The sequence below is a fragment of the Poecilia formosa genome, unplaced genomic scaffold, assembly GCF_000485575.1.
Source record: "Poecilia formosa unplaced genomic scaffold, Poecilia_formosa-5.1.2 Scaffold107, whole genome shotgun sequence".
Taxonomy (NCBI): domain Eukaryota; kingdom Metazoa; phylum Chordata; class Actinopteri; order Cyprinodontiformes; family Poeciliidae; genus Poecilia; species Poecilia formosa.
The window spans coordinates 1049656-1068219 of record NW_006800046.1 but is presented as its reverse complement, the minus strand read 5'-3'; the positions used below and the strand labels follow the sequence as shown (position 1 = coordinate 1068219).

Genomic DNA, 18564 nt, shown 5'->3' with positions numbered 1-18564 from the left:
TTCAGTACCAAGTCATTTTGGAAAACATTCATCTGCATGGAACTCCATTGGAAACCCATTGGAACCCTATTGGAACCTCATTGAAAACCCATTGGAACCTCATTGAAAACCCATTGGAACCTCATTGGATCCCTCACGTCAAGGTCAATTCTGAACTGTTATTCATTGTCAATCAGAGTCTAATTCAAATGCAGACACCACAACATACACAGATTCAAAGGCAGCTTTCCTTCTTGTACTGAACAGAGACGGATCACAAGCTAAGACGGTCTTCATCAGTCCAACGTATAAAAAATCTAATTACGTTCTTTCTTCCTGAGAAGTCAAGTTCTGACAGTTATTCCTAATCATCCCCGTGTCATCTCTCAATATGGAGAATATTTAAAAAAAGGAAGGTTTGGACAATGTACCCGACCGGTGCACCACTCAGACTTTTATCAAAAGCCTGCTGAATTGACAGTGAATCATTCTGACAGATCAGCGTCTTGCTCTTTTCTTTGGTCATTACGTCTGTAGATGAATGTCTCGGATGGAAGTGGGGACAGCTGACAGAGAGTAATGGAACTGCTTCTATTCAGGAGACGCGTTATGTCTGCCTGTGTTCTGGAAGGAATCAGGGAGGGAGGGCGGCTGTCTCTCTTCCCTCACCAAACTGCCAGCTACAACTTCCATTAGTTCCTCTCACTGGAGAGATTGTTTTATTTACCGTTGTGCTGATTTATATCTAAATGTGAGGTGATAAGGATAATAATACAGATCCTTACTAAGTCGTTGATTCCCATTTTGACATGCTCTAACCACTAAGCTTTATGAAGCAGGGTGACACCTAGTGGAACAAAATTGCCAAGTAGAAGCAAAAGGATTCATCGTTAAATCTAAAAGGTATGCCATGCATTTGTATTCAGCTCTAAAATCACCAGCCTTGGATTTTGTCTAGGATGTTCTAACACAAGTATATTTGATTCTGAACCATTCGACTGAAGCTCTCTGGGCTGTAAGTTTGTGATTGTTGTCTTGTTTGATTGTTGAAAGTTGAATTCTGCTTCAATCTCAAGTGTTTTGGTCTCTTTGCCGATCTTGTCAGTTTAAACGGACAGCCATGTCTTTGTATTTTTGCTGTTGTGCAAAAGTCTTTATTTTAGGAAGATGAATTGAGTTTGTTTTATCTATTTGCTTGTTTTATGACCTAACCCTGTTGTAATCTTCTCAGCAGTTTTATTATTGACCTATCTGACATTTTCCTTGGTCTTAATGATGCTGTTTGCCTCACTTATAGATTTTTAGTGCTAAATCAAAATTTTATTTTTTTTTTGTACTACAAAATTATGCACTTATTTATGTTGGTCTAGGGCATAAAATCCCAACAAAATTCAATAGAGTTTTTTACTATAATTTGCATTGCACTACATGCTGTAGCAGTACAAGATTGAAAATCCCTCTGCAGATTTTACGTCTTCGAAGTGTTTTCTGTAGGCTTTTGCTTTGGGGGGAAAACTGATGGTCCGAAAAATACCTGGAGACAGACGTGTCCTCACAGGTTAAACTGTAACAACAAATGGCTAAATCCATTCTCTTGACAGCTTTGGCTGCTTTAGAAGAGGGAAAATACTGAAGACCCTACAAATCATGTCTGTGTTTCTGTTTTTTTCTGCATGAATAAGTAATAGCAAGAGTATTAAATCACCCTTGCTTTACTAAATGATGAAGTGCAGCCACTGCCTGGAGGAAAAGAGGCTGCGCCGTCTACACACACACTCTTCCATTCTGACTTGCGACTGCTCTCTCTGCAGATTTGAAAAAGAAATGTATTTTTAGCCACAACCATCAGCTGGCTCGTCTGCACAGAAATTTGGTCTGTGCTTAAATTTCTTAAACATCATTTAGTAGGCTGTCACAGCATTTAATAATTCAATTCATGGCTTGTAAGACCGACTCTTACAGAGTTTGTGGTTCCCGCGCAGCAGCGCATTAAATTTTTACGCACCTAAAGAAATATCTCAACATCAACTCAGAACGTCAGAGAGGCTTGTTCAAAGAAACTTGTTCCTCTGCTTAAAGGAAACATATGGGAATGTGGGCCAGATCAGATCGTTTAAATGATCATTTAGATGGAATAAACAGTATTCCTAAAGTCTTTGTTTTTTGCAGACGTAAAAACATAACAAAAATCATCCATTCTCAGCAGGTTTCCACTCTGTCATTGTTGAAGTAAACCTGGTAGAAGCTTTTCATGTTCATGTTGCACAAATTTAGAAAAAATTACACTGATAAATCATTTCAAAAGTGTTTTCTGCATTGATTAAAGTATGCAAATTCCTGTGACACGTGAATGCCCTCTGTTGCAACACAAACTTTAATTTCCTCATTCGCATTTCATGTTTTACACTTTGGCATCCTGCAGCTAGTCATAGTTTATTGTGGAAAGATTGAAATTGTTCAGAAGAATTGTATTGCATAGATAGACTACATAAAATTCACACCATTATTTATTTAACATGGCATAATGAAGGCAGTCATCTATATTCTGAGAAAATATGGGGGGAGGGGGGGTTATTTTACAAAACTTGATAAATCTGTTTCTGAAAAGGTCTCCTGGAGTTTATGGGATAAGAAGTAGATTTTATATACAAAATCTTTTTCTGACAGGAAAAACACCTATGCCTGGCTTAAATCTCCTAAAATATTATTAAGACTATTAAACTGTAAATTTATTACAGTTTAATGAATCCAAACTGTAAGTTTCAGGCAATGGTTCAAAACAACAAATTTGGAAGAAATGCAAAGTCTGTGATGTTTTGTTTTGTTTTTTTTTTTTTTTTGGCAAAGGGGATGAAACTGTGAACAGGTAAAAAAAAAATCAGCATCACTGTGAGTCTAATTCTAAAGAGTAATTGGGAATTCCTCTACATTTTTACTGGTGTAACTGCCCTCTTTCTGGTGCTGAAATGTCCTGCAGCAGCAAATGTACCACCATACACTGCCTTGATTAGGCTCATGGGTTTCACCTGTGGGTGTGTGATGCAAAAACAAGGGCAGAGAATTGTCTGGGGGGTAACGCAGCTTTTGTGTGTGTGTGTTTTTTTAAGAACAGCACTTGCAGCAAAACTGATTTTTTATTTTTTTTTACTCTGAGAGAAAAACAAAAACATACTTTTGATTAAAACTAGCTGACTCCCCAATGAGGCACTGGATTGACCTGCTGGGGCAACCAAAAGAGAAGACGCTTTCTGAAGGATTAAGAGAAATCCAGATGAGGTAGCCATAGCATTGTTTTCTCAACCCAAAACAGCTGTAACTTTTTTAAACTACCAATTTTCTAATTGTAGCAGCTAACTGTGCTGCAATGCTAATGCTAATTTGTACATAGTTACGTTGGGTGGCAATAACCTATCATATTAACTCTATTTTTGTCTCTAACAAAAAACAAAGTGCTAACAAAACTCTGTTAGCAATTTAGGTTTGTGGAGAGAGAGATCAAACTGCTAAAGCTAGGTTGCAAATGGCTATGCTAACAGACAATGTTTTTCCAACAGCTATATTTTTATTTTTTCCTACTCTAACAATTTTATAGCAAAACAAAATTTCATGCAGACTTCTGATGATAAAAATATTTTGCTTATACAAAATCACTGAGCTTATTTGTTACTTCTTTTTTCCCCAACCACCTCAATCCCAAAACTGTTAGAAAAAATGTGGTAAACATTTCACTTTATCTTACGAATGCATTTTTAGTGAAATGTAAAAATGTCCCAGTGAAACTCGGTCTTATAAAGTTACCCGACTGGATGATTAAACAGTGCTCATGTTTCCTGTGACCAGATGGATTATTAATAATTAACGAGGGATGAAATAAGGCTCAAACGCTGGTTTAGGTGTATGTCAATTTTTGTAACATGTATTTGTCTCCGGCTTCAACAAAACGACGCGCTGCTGTCGTTCACATCTACAACGGAACAGTTAATGTCACGAGCCGTATCGCCCAAGATTTACGTCGAACAAAACGTAGCTGCTACTCACGAGATGACATTGAACGAGCGTTTTCTGTCTGCTGTGGGCCGTGTGTTTGCGTGGGGATTTGGGGGGGGTGCGGGGGACGGACCCACTGCTGCGTGTCTCTTACTCTATCAGTCTGTCATGTTAGTAAATCTCCAGCTCAGCAAGCTGTGCGTTCACTTATTTCTGCCGCTTGATTAGTAAAGATGTCAAAGTAACTGTAGATGAGCTACGGGGTCCAAGCTGGGCTTCACGGCTTTACATATTTTGTGATGAAATATTCATGACACTTGCAAAGCTGTGGATTTTCTAAAAAAGAAAAAAAAAGACTATATGGTGTGCTGACGAGGAGTCACAGCTTGAATACACCTTCTTTACCATTTTGAAAAGAGGAGGTATAGACGACACCCTCTCCACAACGATTGGTAAAGAAATGTTAAAAGTCTGTAAAATATGTCCATGCTTTTATTGCGGGAGCAAAATCTCACGCTGTATTATTTTCTGTTGTCTTTTTCAAATATGTTTTAAAATTATAAATCCAATATTTATTGATTTAATCAAAGGCGGAAAGCATCCATTATGCAAAAATGTCAAAGAATAACTCGAGCAACACTTGCTGGCACCCATCACATTTTAGTTACAGGAAAATGTAACTGATTATATTTTGTTAATGTCTTTTATTTATTGGGGGTGGGTTTATGTTAATTAGCTTTTTTTGGAAGCTTGATTCAGAAATCTATCACTTTAAGTGTGGGTTGTGATCTTCCACTGTTTAACTTCGATTTCAAAGCACTGACTAATGCGGTCCCACGCTTAGAAAATTGCATGAATTGTGGAGTTTGATGACGGAACATCTTTTTTTTTTTTCAGGCATTTAGTGCTGCTTTAGCTCATTTTGGCAATGAAGGGGGAAATTTGGAGAGCAAAAATAATGAAAATAGTAATACTCCTGTAGCTTAGTGTCAAGTGTCGTGTGCCTCTGTGAATTAGATTCCATGTTTAATGTAGAAGTTTTGAGACCCCATCTGTGCTCTTCATTTGATGTCTCTTATATTACAAAGCCCTGAAACCGCTCACTGACACACCATTGATCACTTCTGCCATCTTGGTGGAATGCCACGACAGCCCATATTGGCAGCTGTTGACAGCTTTAAAGGTAAAATGAGGAAGAGCTGGATCAGCAGCATCAAAACGCCTTGGGCAGTGGAAGCTCAGATTGACTTCATCATGTTTGGTCGGGGCTCAGTTTTGGGGATGAGTATTAGAAAGTGATCGATTTTGTTTTGTCCAGTGGGGATTATGCAGTCTGGCCACAGGTGAGACTAAGCCATGGCCACAGCAATAGCTTTAGTATGCAGGCATTTAGTGACATCCATTGGCCAAAGTACAACTTAATGAAAATCTCTGGTCCAAAAACGTTTTCCGTCTGTTATCTATACCTGCTTATCCCTTCAGGCTCATGTGAGGCCGGTGTTTATCTAATGCAGTTGTTGGGTGAGATGGACAAGTTGCCAGTCATGATTTGGACCTATCATATTTATTCTTCAGATGGAAAAACTCACCGATTCCATGACACAATTCCAATCCGTTTTTAATAGATGGCCTATATCACAAAAGCTAATGTCTGGTCACTGCTTTTTTGCTAACTGGCAACATCATTTGTAGTAAATATTTCCTTCTTTTTTGGTCCAGGTTATCATTTTATTGTCTTGACTGTGGTTGTAGACTGGTAGTATCAGTTTTCTTTATATGCAGCCGCATTCTTTCCATGCGGCTGCAAACTTTCCAACAAAAACAAAAAGAAACTGATGCCGTTACTGTGAACTGTATATCTATAGTTGAGTTAATTGTTACCACTTCTCTCCAGTAGGGGGCAAATTTGAAACAGTCCTAAGACATAGAGCAGATCTGCAGATGTTAGCTTTATTCAGGGATACCAGTTTGTACATAAATGAGCTCCATGATGTAGAGTTGTGAGTGTGTGCCTTTTAAATATTAAGCTTCTCTTCCTGTGAAATTTGTACAACTTATATAAAAGTTGTACATTTATGCATTCACAAATTCTTTATCAGACTAGGTTATTTTCTCTTTTACTGCCATTGTGGTATTTTTGTTATTTTGCTGATGTTGCACAAAGGTGACTTCTTTCCTTTCACATTTTTGTAATTTGGAGATAATTTTGAGTAATTGACAAAATGATAGTCAAAAATGTCGTTTTCTCAGGATTTCCACCTTCTCTCTTTATCTGGACACAAAAAGCTAACAGTAACAATACCCAAACTGTCGTAAAGGTGGACAAAGCTATCCTGTAAGCCTTTTTCTTTAAAATGCAAACAAATCTGGTGAAAAGGGAAAAAAAATAACTTTTTCTTTTTTTTTTCTTGAATAATCAATCTTGGTTCGACTTGGAAATATATTCTTTCTTGAATAAACCAGATCGTAAAAACTTGAGTATCCTTTTCAAAGCATTTTGGCGTTTCTGCATCTACTCATAAGTAGAAATTGACTTCTATTATTTAAAAACATCCTGAGATGAGGAAAAAAAAGACAAACAAGAGTCATTCACTAATTCACTAGTTCTTCTGAAGGCATTTAGTGTTTCAGCAGCGTCTGACTAAAATGGACAGGAGTTGAATGCATTGACCTCTGACTTTTTTTATATGTGAATAACTTTTGAAAACTATATGGCGACCACATGTTCTCCCTTCAACCGGCAGGATTGAAGGGAGGCTTCCAACGGCCACCTCCACGCCCGGCTAACACAAGCGCGGTTAATGAAGACGCGGGCAGATCTGGTGGGGGGGCCGGCTGTGTAGCAGGTGGCGCGCAGCCCAGACGTAAACGGTCCCGGCCCCTGTGATGAATGCCCTGCCATGTACATGAGGGGCTGAAGCTCGTGTTGCGCCATGTTGGGGGGTGAGGAGGGAGAAGAGTGGATATTACAGCTTGACCCGACGAATCGATAAATATTCATTAGTCTCCTTTCTGCTGAGAGGGGAGAGTGTACAAAACAATCTGGTTGGAGCGCTTTATGGGAAAGTGGCACTCCACGGTTGGTAATGCAGCCGCCTGGGAGAAACGGGGCGCAGCGAATCCGATGGGGTCAAGAGATATGAGGATAAACTTCTATTCACTTTGCATTATTAGTCACGGGCGAATACAGTCTTCGGCTAGACCTGTTTAATCTACTGCAGCTTGAAAAAGCACTTCATCAAAATAAAAGGATGGGGACATGTGATTCTAACTAGTGAAGACAATTTGTATTTAGCCAAAGTCCAAAACAACCACTTGCCTTCAGAAGTCACAAACGGGGATTGAACGGAATTTAGCGAAAGTTGTCGAATGGGAAGCATCAAGAAAACCAGGGAGTACACCAAACGCATCAGTGATGACGTTGAGACGTTTCGAGCAGGATTTGATTGCACAGCATACCCAAACTTTTCAATCCATCAGGAGAGAGCAGCATGGCACGACTGCAAGCCTACAGAGACATGGCTGTTCACCTAAAGACAAAGGATGGGGAAAATACAAAAGAAGCCGAGGGGAGATGCAGATAAAATAAAACTGGTTTATTATAAAGTAATCAAAGGCAGGCAAGATCACACTGTTAGAGACTCTAAGACGAAAGAGAGGTTTAGTTTTTCATCTCTTAACACTTTTTATTTTCCCCCTTTCACACCCAACACTTCTCTTCCTTCTATTAGTTAGCGGTGGTGAGAACAGTTCTAACCGCACACACACACTTCCACACCTTGTCAGTTTCACACAGTCACTGTCACTGACCGTGGTGCTGAAACATACTGCACCCCTACCCACAAGAACTTAAAAAGAAAAAAAGAAAAAAATAACCCTCCAAAATGGTGCCTGTCCTCCTATCGCGAAAATCAATGGGACTATTCCCAGAAAGAAGTTAACGAGATCTAAAATCTGTGAACGCATCATCCAATGTGGCGACAAAGTTTCCCCCCCAACAGCCGCAAAGATGCAGAGCTGTTGTTGGAAGTGGCACAGCTGTAAATTAAAGTGTGGGTGGAGAGCTGCCTGATTGCCAGTGGGTGGGTGGGGGTGTAAAAAAAATTAAAAAAATCACCCGGAAAAACGGCAAGCCAAGGAGTGGAATAATTCATTATATTTTCAACTACACACATAAAATAAAACAGCAAAAAACAAACAGAGAAAAGAAAACCGGGCTTTCTACTAGACTTCAGACACTTTTAAACATGAAAGTACTTGTTTACCATGAATATTTATCAGTTGTGCAATAGGAGAACTTTGTTTTGCAAATGAAAGAAAAGAAAATCGAGCACACTGAAATGGCATCTGGGCTTCTTTGTGCATCAGGAGTACATCGTACTAATCATAAAGCGTAAATGAAGCGTACAGATGTCGCTCTGCAGCGCTGGCTCGCTGCGAAGCCTCGGTTTCAGTGACTTCATTCCTCAAGCGTGATGAGAAATTAGCACTAAAGGCATGCACTGGTGCCCGCGGAAATGAGGCAGCCTCTTAATTATGGACTGCCAAACAAGTAGGCAAAACGTGGCAAGAAAAAAAAAAGAAAAGATAAACATTTAGCTAATGTACCCAGAATTTATAGAAAAAAATGAGTGATTATTTCCACAGCTTTCCTCTTCCTCTGCTGACACTGTTCTGACATCGAGACAGTTTCAGAATTTAATTAGATTCCTCAAACGGCAAGCTTTCACAGAAGAATACAGAAAACAGAAAATATGCTCGACAAATATGAATTTAGTTTGATATTATTCATCCTACCACTGTTCAGGATGAAAATCTCATGTTTATTGATGTAAAGTGATCAAAGCTCTGGTGTAGGTGAAAAATGGCCCTGTTAAAGTTTATTCTTTTGTGTAGAGGTGAATCTTACCACATTTATACAACAGGTTTTTTTTTTATTATTAAAATGTTAATAAAGGAAAAGGTGGGAATGGGAAAACTGTTGGTTAAAAGTAGGAAAATACAAAAATCGACAGTGGTGGAGTATATTTGTATATTTATGTGTACATTTAATTGAATGATATACTGAATTTTTTTTCTTTTTGCTTCTTTTCGTGTCCATTTTTCTGTCACAGTTTTTCATTCCACTAAACTTTCTTGAGTCTCTTTAAAATATTTTTCTTTTGTCTTTTAGCTGAATTGTACAGCACTTTGGTCAACATCTAGTTCTTTACGCACTATTTAATTGACATTATGTTCAGATTAAAGGAGAAAACTCTACAAGTAACCATAACATCATACCACCTCTGAATCCTCTCCTTCCTCCCTCCACCATCATTTCCTGCATCCTACATCCTCCTTCCTTCCTGGTCTTTTTATTTTTGCCTCCTATATTCACAATCCCTACTTTCTGAATCCCTTCTCCCGTCACTCCCCATCCATTATCTCGTCCTCCATCTCTCATCCCCACCTTCTTCATCTTATCACTGCCTCTTTCCTCTCTCATCCTTCATTTCTGCCTCTTTCCACGATCCCTATCTTTGATTCCCGTTATTCCATCCTTACCCTCACGTATGTCCTCCCTCATCCCATGTCCAACTTACATCCCAGATCCCTCCTTCCTTATCCATCCCATCTTCATTCCTTATCCACCATTATGATCGCCTTGGTGGTATCTGTCTTGCTCAGGGAGCTGATGTCATGGCTTGACCCCCATCCCACCTCCCCTGCCCCTCCACACAATTAGGACGCAGAAAGTTTCCCAGTTTGATATAATGTCCAAAAGAACAAACAAAAAATGCTTAAAACTGAAAGAATTACAACATGGAATCCAAACTGGAAGGCAGCAGGAAGAGATTCACTTCCGATGCGTTGGCTCTGTCAGCTTCTACGGTCTGATTTCTTTTCTTTTCTTTCTTTCTTTTTTTTTCTTTTTTAAGCCCCTCCTCGAGATGCGGAGTGGGGCCCCGCTGAGGAACCCGTGGACCAATCGGTTGCCGGTAATATTTCAGTGGGGGAGCGAACGTTGAGTGAGGATGAGACACTGCTGGTTGTCCTCGCTGCTGCTGCTGCTGCTTCTCCATCCTCCTCTGCGCTCTCCGATCGGCGAGCTGTGGAATAGGCGTGTTTCTGTTCCTCCGACGCAGAAAAACGCAGAGAAGAAAGCCTAACTTCAAGGTAAGGAGGCATCGCCTTTAAAGCTCTTTAGTTTTGTTGTAATTGTTTTTTAAAATTATGATTATTTTTTAAAAAGAAATATATGTGATTCAAAGAGAAAGCCGAAGGTACAGGTGCCGAACGCACGGAACTGGGTTCATGCAAGAGGTGCAGAGGCTGTCATGTGCTGCTTCTGTTGGATGTGTGATGGAGACAGCTGACGGGTTGGACGGAGGGGTTTTCGCTGGTGCACTCCATCGTTCAACATCAGGGTGTTTGTGTAGGTTTCCAGCTGTGTCAACATGACAGGGTTTTAAAAAAAAAGGCGAGGGGAGGAAAAAATCCTCACCCGCATTTCGCGCAAATACGCTGGAACAAACAAAAGCGCCAAATTGCTACGAAATTACGAACCGGAGATGAGAAAATAATAATGGAAAAAAATTGCCAAGCGCCGAGTTTCGTTCGTGCGTAAATGTTCGCTGACCGTAAAAAAAAAAAAAAAAAAAAAAAAAAAAAAAAAAAGCGCGTCCCGCTTAAAGCAATGGTTCTATGTGTGTGTGCACGCGCGTGCGTGTGTGTTAAAGTGTGCGTCCCGGAGAGGGATCCGCACAGGCTGCAGGGGCACCACACTGAGGCACACCGCTGTTCAGTTCATCAAAGGAAAGTCGAGTGGAACACCAGCAGTCCTGGCGCTTTGGGACAGCGGACGATTCCTCAAGACCTCCAGGAATGTCTCCCGCTAAGAAACAAAGCCTAATGTTGGAATTGAAGTCATAAAATTGGAACGCTTTGGATACATTTTTATGGATGGAAATTATGTATAGTGATGTGAAAAGGGGACTAGGCCATTTAGATTTCTCCTAATTTAGCTTTTTCTTTTTTATGGTGTGTGTGATACCGCTGGAGGGGGGATTTTGGTTCTCTTTTAATTCTGCATTATTGAATGCTTTTTCAGTATGAAGAGTCTTTTAAGGTAACACCATTGGTAAAGTGCTTTTGATCAATGTCCTGCTGCATAACCCAAGTCTGCCTGATCTTAACCTAAAAAAAATAGTGATTTTCATTGTACGTCATGAGAGTTTGCTTGAGAGCCGAATTCCTGATTCAGTCACCAAGGACTTGTCGCTCCATACCATCACACCAACACCACCATGTTTGACAGGTTCCATTAATGTTTTGTATTTCTGTGGGATGTAACGGGACACACATCCTACAGGAAGTTCCACGTGTGTCTTGTCAAACCAAAGAGCATTTTCCTTGAAGTGTTGAGTCTTTGTTTGTTTTGGTCAGCAGTGGTTTTGGCCTGTTTCCTCTCCAGTGACGCCTTTGGCCAAGTCTCTTTCTTATTGTTGATTCATGAAACCCAACCTTAACTGAGGCGGTTGAGGTCTGCTGTACATTCGATGTTGTCCTGGACTCTTTCAAAACCTCCACAATAAGTCATTGATAGACTCTTGGAGTTCTACTAATAGCTCAGTGAATCCTGGGAAGGATTTGATTGATTACTGGATTTTATTAATTCTCAATTCTACCAACTGTTTCTTTTTCTTAAACCAATCAAACATTTCCTCGACTTTGTCTTTGGAACCATTTTCTTCCAAGGTTGACTTGTTTTCATCAACATACGCTTCTCAACATTGTCCTGATTTTCTTCTTTTACCCTTCCAGTTCTGATCTGTGATGCAACCTTTCCTGTAGACATGTTGGGAGCGATTTGTAGAGCCGCTCTTCCTCCAAACATGGCGTGTGTGCGATATCATCCAAAGGGTTCAGCTTTGATCTCATCTGTCAGCATTTCTCAGGCTTGACCAAATCTTCTGCAGCTAGCTTTAAACAAGCTGCAGCATGTTCCTCTTTTCTTTTTTTCTTTCTTCCTCTTCCACGGTGCATTGGTGCATAGAGAACAGTGTGGTTGAGTGAATTACTTTGTTTTAATGAGAACTCATGAAAACGAGATCTTTTTGAAGCTCTCCATGAATGCTTCTTGGCTCTTGGATCCCTCTGTCAGGCGTTCTACAAGAGAAGCCTAATGATTGCTGGTTTATGATGAAATGATTTTCCCATAAGGCTACAACTTTCAGAAGTTTAGGAAAGCTACCTTTTTGGTTTATTTTGTGTAAGACTTTTTTGTGAACATCTATTTGCTTTTACCAATCATACCTCTCTGTGCAATATTTTAGCAATGGGAAACCTTTAATCACCCAACAGCAGTGTTGCTTTCTAAATTTTGCTAGATTTTAGCTGGTTTCTTGGCTTTCTATACCATTTTACACATCTTCTTCATGTGTTCAGTACTTATTTCCTGCACTATTCCACATAATTTATGAACAAAGTTGTTTTTCTTTTTAGTTTTTCTAGTGTGAATTTCTTATCAATGGAAATATTATAAATATATTAGAAAAACATTGACATGATCAGTGTTCACTTTACTCGCTGTGTTCATTTATACTACCAGATAATACAGAAGTGAGGATAAAAGATGTTTGATCAGTTACCAAAATAAAGTTAAGAGTTGCACTGTTGTGTTGAAAAAGTAATTCTCTAGATTTAAATTTCACTCAATTTTAATGGCGTGCATTTAATTCCCTTTAAGATTCCTTCGTGCAGTGCAGCGCTGACATGTTTCTAGACATAGCACATTACTTCTTTACACTTAAGTGATTGAACAAGCTTTTAGAGCACAGCTGATCTGGAAGACATCGAGTTTCCCATAAATTGCCGCTGCCTGTTTCACACAGCTGCGCCACGGCGAAACATTTTGACTCTTGGCTCTGGCTCTGATTGGATTGGCTGATGTGCCAGGAGATCAGATAGTGCATCAGGCAAAGAAATGGCTCTTTCTTGTGAGGTTCGATGTGAATTCAAATGACTGAATAAACTCCACTGGAAGTTAATCCAGGCACTGCATGCTTTTGTTGTTTTTGTCTCTTAAGATGGATCCAGGTTGCATTTTGAGTGATGTAGACTTGCTTCAGACTGTGTCCAGGATAAGCCTCGGAGCATTAATGTGGCTCAGGAAATTTCATGTGGTATAGACCAAGACTAAATGCTTAATTGTGAAGGACATAAATGATACGAAACTCTAAAAAGTGTGGCATTTCATACCAACATTCACTGCAATTGTGTTTGCTAAATTTCCACCAGTTTTGACATTTCTGCCTATTCTTTCCAGCTCAGTCAGATTGGACTAAATGTTTGAATGTCCATATTTGGTCTTGCCACAGATTCTCTTTTGTCTTTGAAGGTTAGGCTTTGAATAGGCCCTGGAGCATAAATTCTATTGTGGTTCTTATTTATTTTGGTCACTATTCTGTCACTATTCTGCCTTTTGAGGTTTTCAACACTCAAAACGTCTGCGACTTCTAGCAAGGTTTCCTTTAGCACTTGTTGCTCTGCGTTTGGCTCCATCCACTTTCCATCAACAGCTTTCATGTCCCTGCCAAATGAAAGCATACCCACAGCATAATGCTGCCACTGACACCGTTAGTGGCCATGTGATGGGAAACATTTTTTAAAAAATGACTTCTAATGGCTTTGATCATGGGAGTAAGAGCTTCTTAAAGTGACGGACACCAATTTCAAGGTGTCAAAGTTAAGTCATGTTGGTATTTTTACAACTGAACATAACATAGTTACTTGGTTCTGCTATGAAATGGCACTATGTGCCTGGAAACTGAAAAATACTACCATTTAATAACAATATGTGATGCAGTATAAGTGCATTTAATAGGATGTATTTAGAATGAGCATAAGTGCCTGAGTTTTACAATTACAGTTCATTAGGTTTAGCTCTGATTGTTCAGAATCAAGTACTGATTGTTGTCAATGCAGCGCGATGCATAATTAAACGCTACGGAAACAGATCAGATTATTGGCTTTTTATTAAGCATGTTGCTTATATTGTCTTTAAGAGAGACAAAACCAGTCAATTTTAGATTCAAAATGTGTGGAAACGTTCACAAAAAATGGAATAGTTTGAACATAAAATAATTAAAACACTTTAGGTTTTCATCATTTTATCAATAAATACTTACTTACTGTATTTTTTTTGGTGCACAAAACAAAATACAGCTATTGCTAAATGAATCTCCAGACATTATATCTCAACTGACAAGGATCTACACTCTGCAGGCCCGTGTTATATTTTAGTAAAAATTCACTACTTCTGCTGCCATTCTCTGTATGCACCTGACAGATTCTGGTAGTCAAGACGGAAAACAAGCAAAAGATTGTGGGATTAATTAATTGCCTTTCTCTTTGCGATATTTAACAGCGTAATTGCAACCGGGTGTTCTCCCTAATGCCTTACATCCCAAAAGCCGAAGAAGTTATAATATTCTTCTGCATTTCTCATGCGTCTTCCAAAACTTTCTGCGACACGACTTGAACGCGCTGATTAAATTTAGTGCAAATTTCCAGAAGCGCATTTTGGAACAACCCCAATTTTTCTCTCCGAGCTCAAACTGCCTCCTTCATTAACCAGAAAAGACAGTTCATTAGGAAAACAAGACGCAATTAAAATGATGATTTCTTTATCTCAATTAGACTTAAAATTAAGTTTCCTTACTTGAACGACGCACACACACACACACACACACACACACACGAGGCTCTGCTTTGAGGCAACAACACATGTTCCAAACTCTTTGTGGGTTTTTTTTTCCCCCCCCACACAGAGGAGACTCAGTGGAGACGCTCCGTCTTGATGGGCACAGGATTAAATGCTCATCTTGGCATCATGTCTCGGGCCCCTGCGTGCTCCCTTCTCACGGGGATAACTGATCAGGAAAAGAGGAGAAAAACAGAAGTGCCGGTCTATGTTGGGTGTGTTACTTGGCAGACTGTGGGCCGGATGCAGCGCCTCCCATCATTTCCAGCACTCCTTGTGAAGATGTGTTAAAAATAATAATAAAAAACCCCTTAAAACAAAACAATCTTTTACTGCAGCTATGCCTGTCGCAATAAGCAATAAATCGATTAATCGCACCATAAATAAAAACGAGCTCCGTAATTTCCATTTGAATAATTTATCGTTTTTCTCTTTTTTTCTCTTTTTACCAAAAACTGGATGACAAAAGTCTTCAGTCTGGTACTTTGGTCTCATCTAGCACCGTTTTTTGACAATTTTGCTTACAGAGATTCCATAATTCATTTTATTTTTCAGTTTTTTTATTTTTTATTTTTTTGGATATTTTAAATATCTTCCTATCTATCTTAATATCTATATTCAGTTCTAGTGTTAAGTGTTAAGTTAGATTTTTGAGAATGTGTTCTTGCATTATTATGTCATTACTATCATATTACTTGAAAATTGTCTCAAAATAATATTATTGTTTACCGCAATAACTTCCAAGATGATTTTGTCGTCCAGCAAAATTTGTTACTGATACAGGCCTATGCTGTGTACTCTTGTTCTAGACTTTTTAATTAGTTCCCTAACTGTAGATACTGGTGAGTTTAGGCAGCAGTTTTAGCATTTTTCTGTCTTGATCGACTTTTTTATTTTTTTAAAATAAAAAAATAAAGGTTATGGATATAATTTAATGCATATGACTATGATAATCTCAAAATTCCTTCATTTTTCTTTTTGATTCAAACATATTACCTCTATCAAAGCATCTGTGGGTCATTTTTTAAAATCTTTTATAAGGTATTGTGCTTGAAATTAAAAAAAGAAGTTGGTCAAAATTGAGCTTGGGGGCGGGAAGCAGCCTGATGGTGCTTTTCTAATTAGAAGGGATTCATATGTAGGCTACCCAAAATGCCAAAAAAAAAAATTGTAATTTGAAGATTATTTATTATTTTTTTGATAGCTTTTATTGAGCATTGTGGATTAGCATTCCATGACTAAACCCTTGCTTAATCCTTCTAAATGATTAATCATATAACAGGAGAACTAACTGTAAAGATCATTTCATTAAAAGATCACCCAGAGAGCGTTGGCGAAAAATACAGAGGGGAGAGAAGGAGGTTAGTAGCTCACAATTGAAATATTATGTAATGATGCTTATCAGATTTTAGCTGCTTTTTCAGATGTACAATCACTTAATTTCCTCAATCTAATCTGGAACTAACACAATATCTCTATAGAGCTGTGTTATTATTATCATCATGACTGTTTAAAACTAGGAGCTGGCACAAGGAGAGAGGGCAGTCGCAGTAGTAATCTGTGACAAGGTGAAGAGCTTGGAGTGTTTTCATATCATTACAGCTGCCTCCAAAGCCACCGCCACATTAAAATCGAGGGCGCAGCGCGGACCGGGTCATTTGAAAATGCGGATGCATTCAAAGCCTGCGCGTGAATGGATGCGGCTCATGAGGAAGCGCTGCACGGATTTCCGAGTGTGTGTTACTACAAAGGCGCTTCACCCCCTCCCCCCGCCTCACCTCCCGGCCTCTCTCCATATTTTCTGATCGCCGCCGCCTCCGCACCCACCACGACTCGCACTGCCCACGCGGAGGTCACTTTGCGTTCAGCATATCAATGAAGAGCGTTGAACTCCAGAGACAGAAATATTAGTGGAAATATTCGACCTTAGGTGCTTAAGTGTCTCGACCATTTTCATATTTTGTCATGTTAAAATCCCAAACTTCAGTGTCTTTTGTTTGGATTTTACCCGATATACCAACAGGATGCAATTGCGAAATGGAAAGAAAATGTTAAAGGACTTTGAACACAATTGCATATTTATAAGCAAAAAAAAACAACAACTTGATACTCAGGAGATATCCAAAGCTTAAGGGTGCATTCACATCAGCGCAATTTAGTCCAGTTTGTAGTCTAGTTTGTTTGCCTAGAATGTGCAGCTTGTTTGTGGAGGTGTGAATGCTCCATCGAACATGATGCAGACCTAAAGAGTAAACTGTGGTCTGCCTAAAATCCGAGGTGTTTGGTTCGGTTGAAGTGAACTCTGGTGCGGTTTGAATGCATAATGTGAACGCCAACTGCAGTGGAGATCACTCCAAAAGCAGGAAGTGGACTAAATTGCAGGGCATTCTAGGAAAATGCAACCAAAACAAATGTCTAGCACTAGTGGAAGAAACGGCTCGTTGTCTTTTGCCAAAGACAAAAGAGAAATCCTACAACCGCTCAAATCTGACACCGCTCCATTTTTGTTTGCATTTTGTCAAGAAGACATTTGTCCTCATGTCGTCTTCAGAGGATTTTGTGTCGCTTCCTTTAGTAATTCTTGGTGCAGCGCCACCACAGGCGAGGAGGGTGAACAGGTTTGACAAAGTGCAGAGTGCAAGCTAACCGCAGCAGCTGAAAATGTAACAAATGTTGCAATTGTGCGCCACTATCAAAACATCTGCTGCGTATAACATGACATATGCCTCAAAAAATAGATTTTACATAAGACTGCCCCTTTAAAGCCCCAATTAAAAACACCGGAGTTTGTGGTTTTAATGTGACATAACATGAAAAAGTTCAAGCGACACGAACGTGTTTGTGTGGTTCCGTAAAGATCCAATTACAAGACGAATGCGTGTTATGTACTCCTAATTGGGAGTCATGCTGAAGCCGTTGAAGCACTTTCAGAGTCAACTGGAGTCGAATAAATCAGAGCAAAAAGCTGCAGATGTAGATGTGGGAGAGAGAAGCTCGATATTTTAATAGCCCTGATTGTTGCTTTTCACAGACCAACTCATAGGTACGTAGTAGATCTTGGCTGACGACGGAGGCAACCATGACAGATTCTTGGTCTAATTGGACTAGCTCGCTAATATGTCGCCGCGGTAATTAACAGCATAACATTTACCTTGGAGTTAATCAGGAGGTGTAACATCAGACAGTTAAAGGGCCGCCTGTCCAGAAGCTGCGTGTTCACGGAGGAGGATTGGTCGGCGCTAGAGCCGACGGGTGAAGACAGACGGGATGATCTGACATTTAAAAATGTTGCTGAAGCTGAAAAAAGCAGCTGCATATTCTTTGTAAAGCAGAGCCTCTCATTGTTGGAGGTTCTGTTTAGATATAGATGATAGCCGAAGCTGTAAAACAGGCAATGAAAGTGGGATGAGTTGAATTAATGATGTTCGATGGCACAAAATATGCCGAATTGTTTTGATCTCTTTGTCAGCATCCATTAAGAGCTGCATTACTTTGATGTTGATTAATCACACATGAATGACACTTTTCCGGGTCACAAGTACTCTTAGCATGTAAAAAAAAAAAAAAATGTAAAAAAAAAAAAAAAGAGCTGCCTGATGTCATGAATCTCACTAATCAGCTTTTTAATATATGTAAAACATGAAAAAAATGGATGTTAAAAGTGTGCATATCCATAAGATTTGCTCATTTGAGGACCAATTCTGCAGATTTCATTGCAAAACCCTATGATGACGATTGTGTTCTAGTTCTTACTTGTATGATTTTATTTTATTTTTTTCCATTTATTGGTCACAAATGTTTTATTTCACCAAGTAACTGTACTCAGTCAAATGTAACCTAAGTAATATGGTCCA

General features: G+C 39.3%; 1 long non-coding RNA gene across 1 annotated transcript in view; it reads right to left on the bottom strand.

Moving 5' to 3' along the window:
• Positions 1 to 10044: 10044 nt before the first annotated feature.
• LOC107837044 (uncharacterized) overlaps positions 10045 to 18564 on the bottom strand; it is a 92241-nt gene continuing 83721 nt past the window's right edge. The window contains exons 2-3 of the long non-coding RNA XR_001663020.1: positions 11470 to 11474; positions 10045 to 10115 (exon numbers count right to left, since the gene is read on the bottom strand). This is a non-coding gene — a long non-coding RNA (uncharacterized LOC107837044). The remainder of the gene's footprint in view (positions 10116 to 11469; positions 11475 to 18564) is intronic.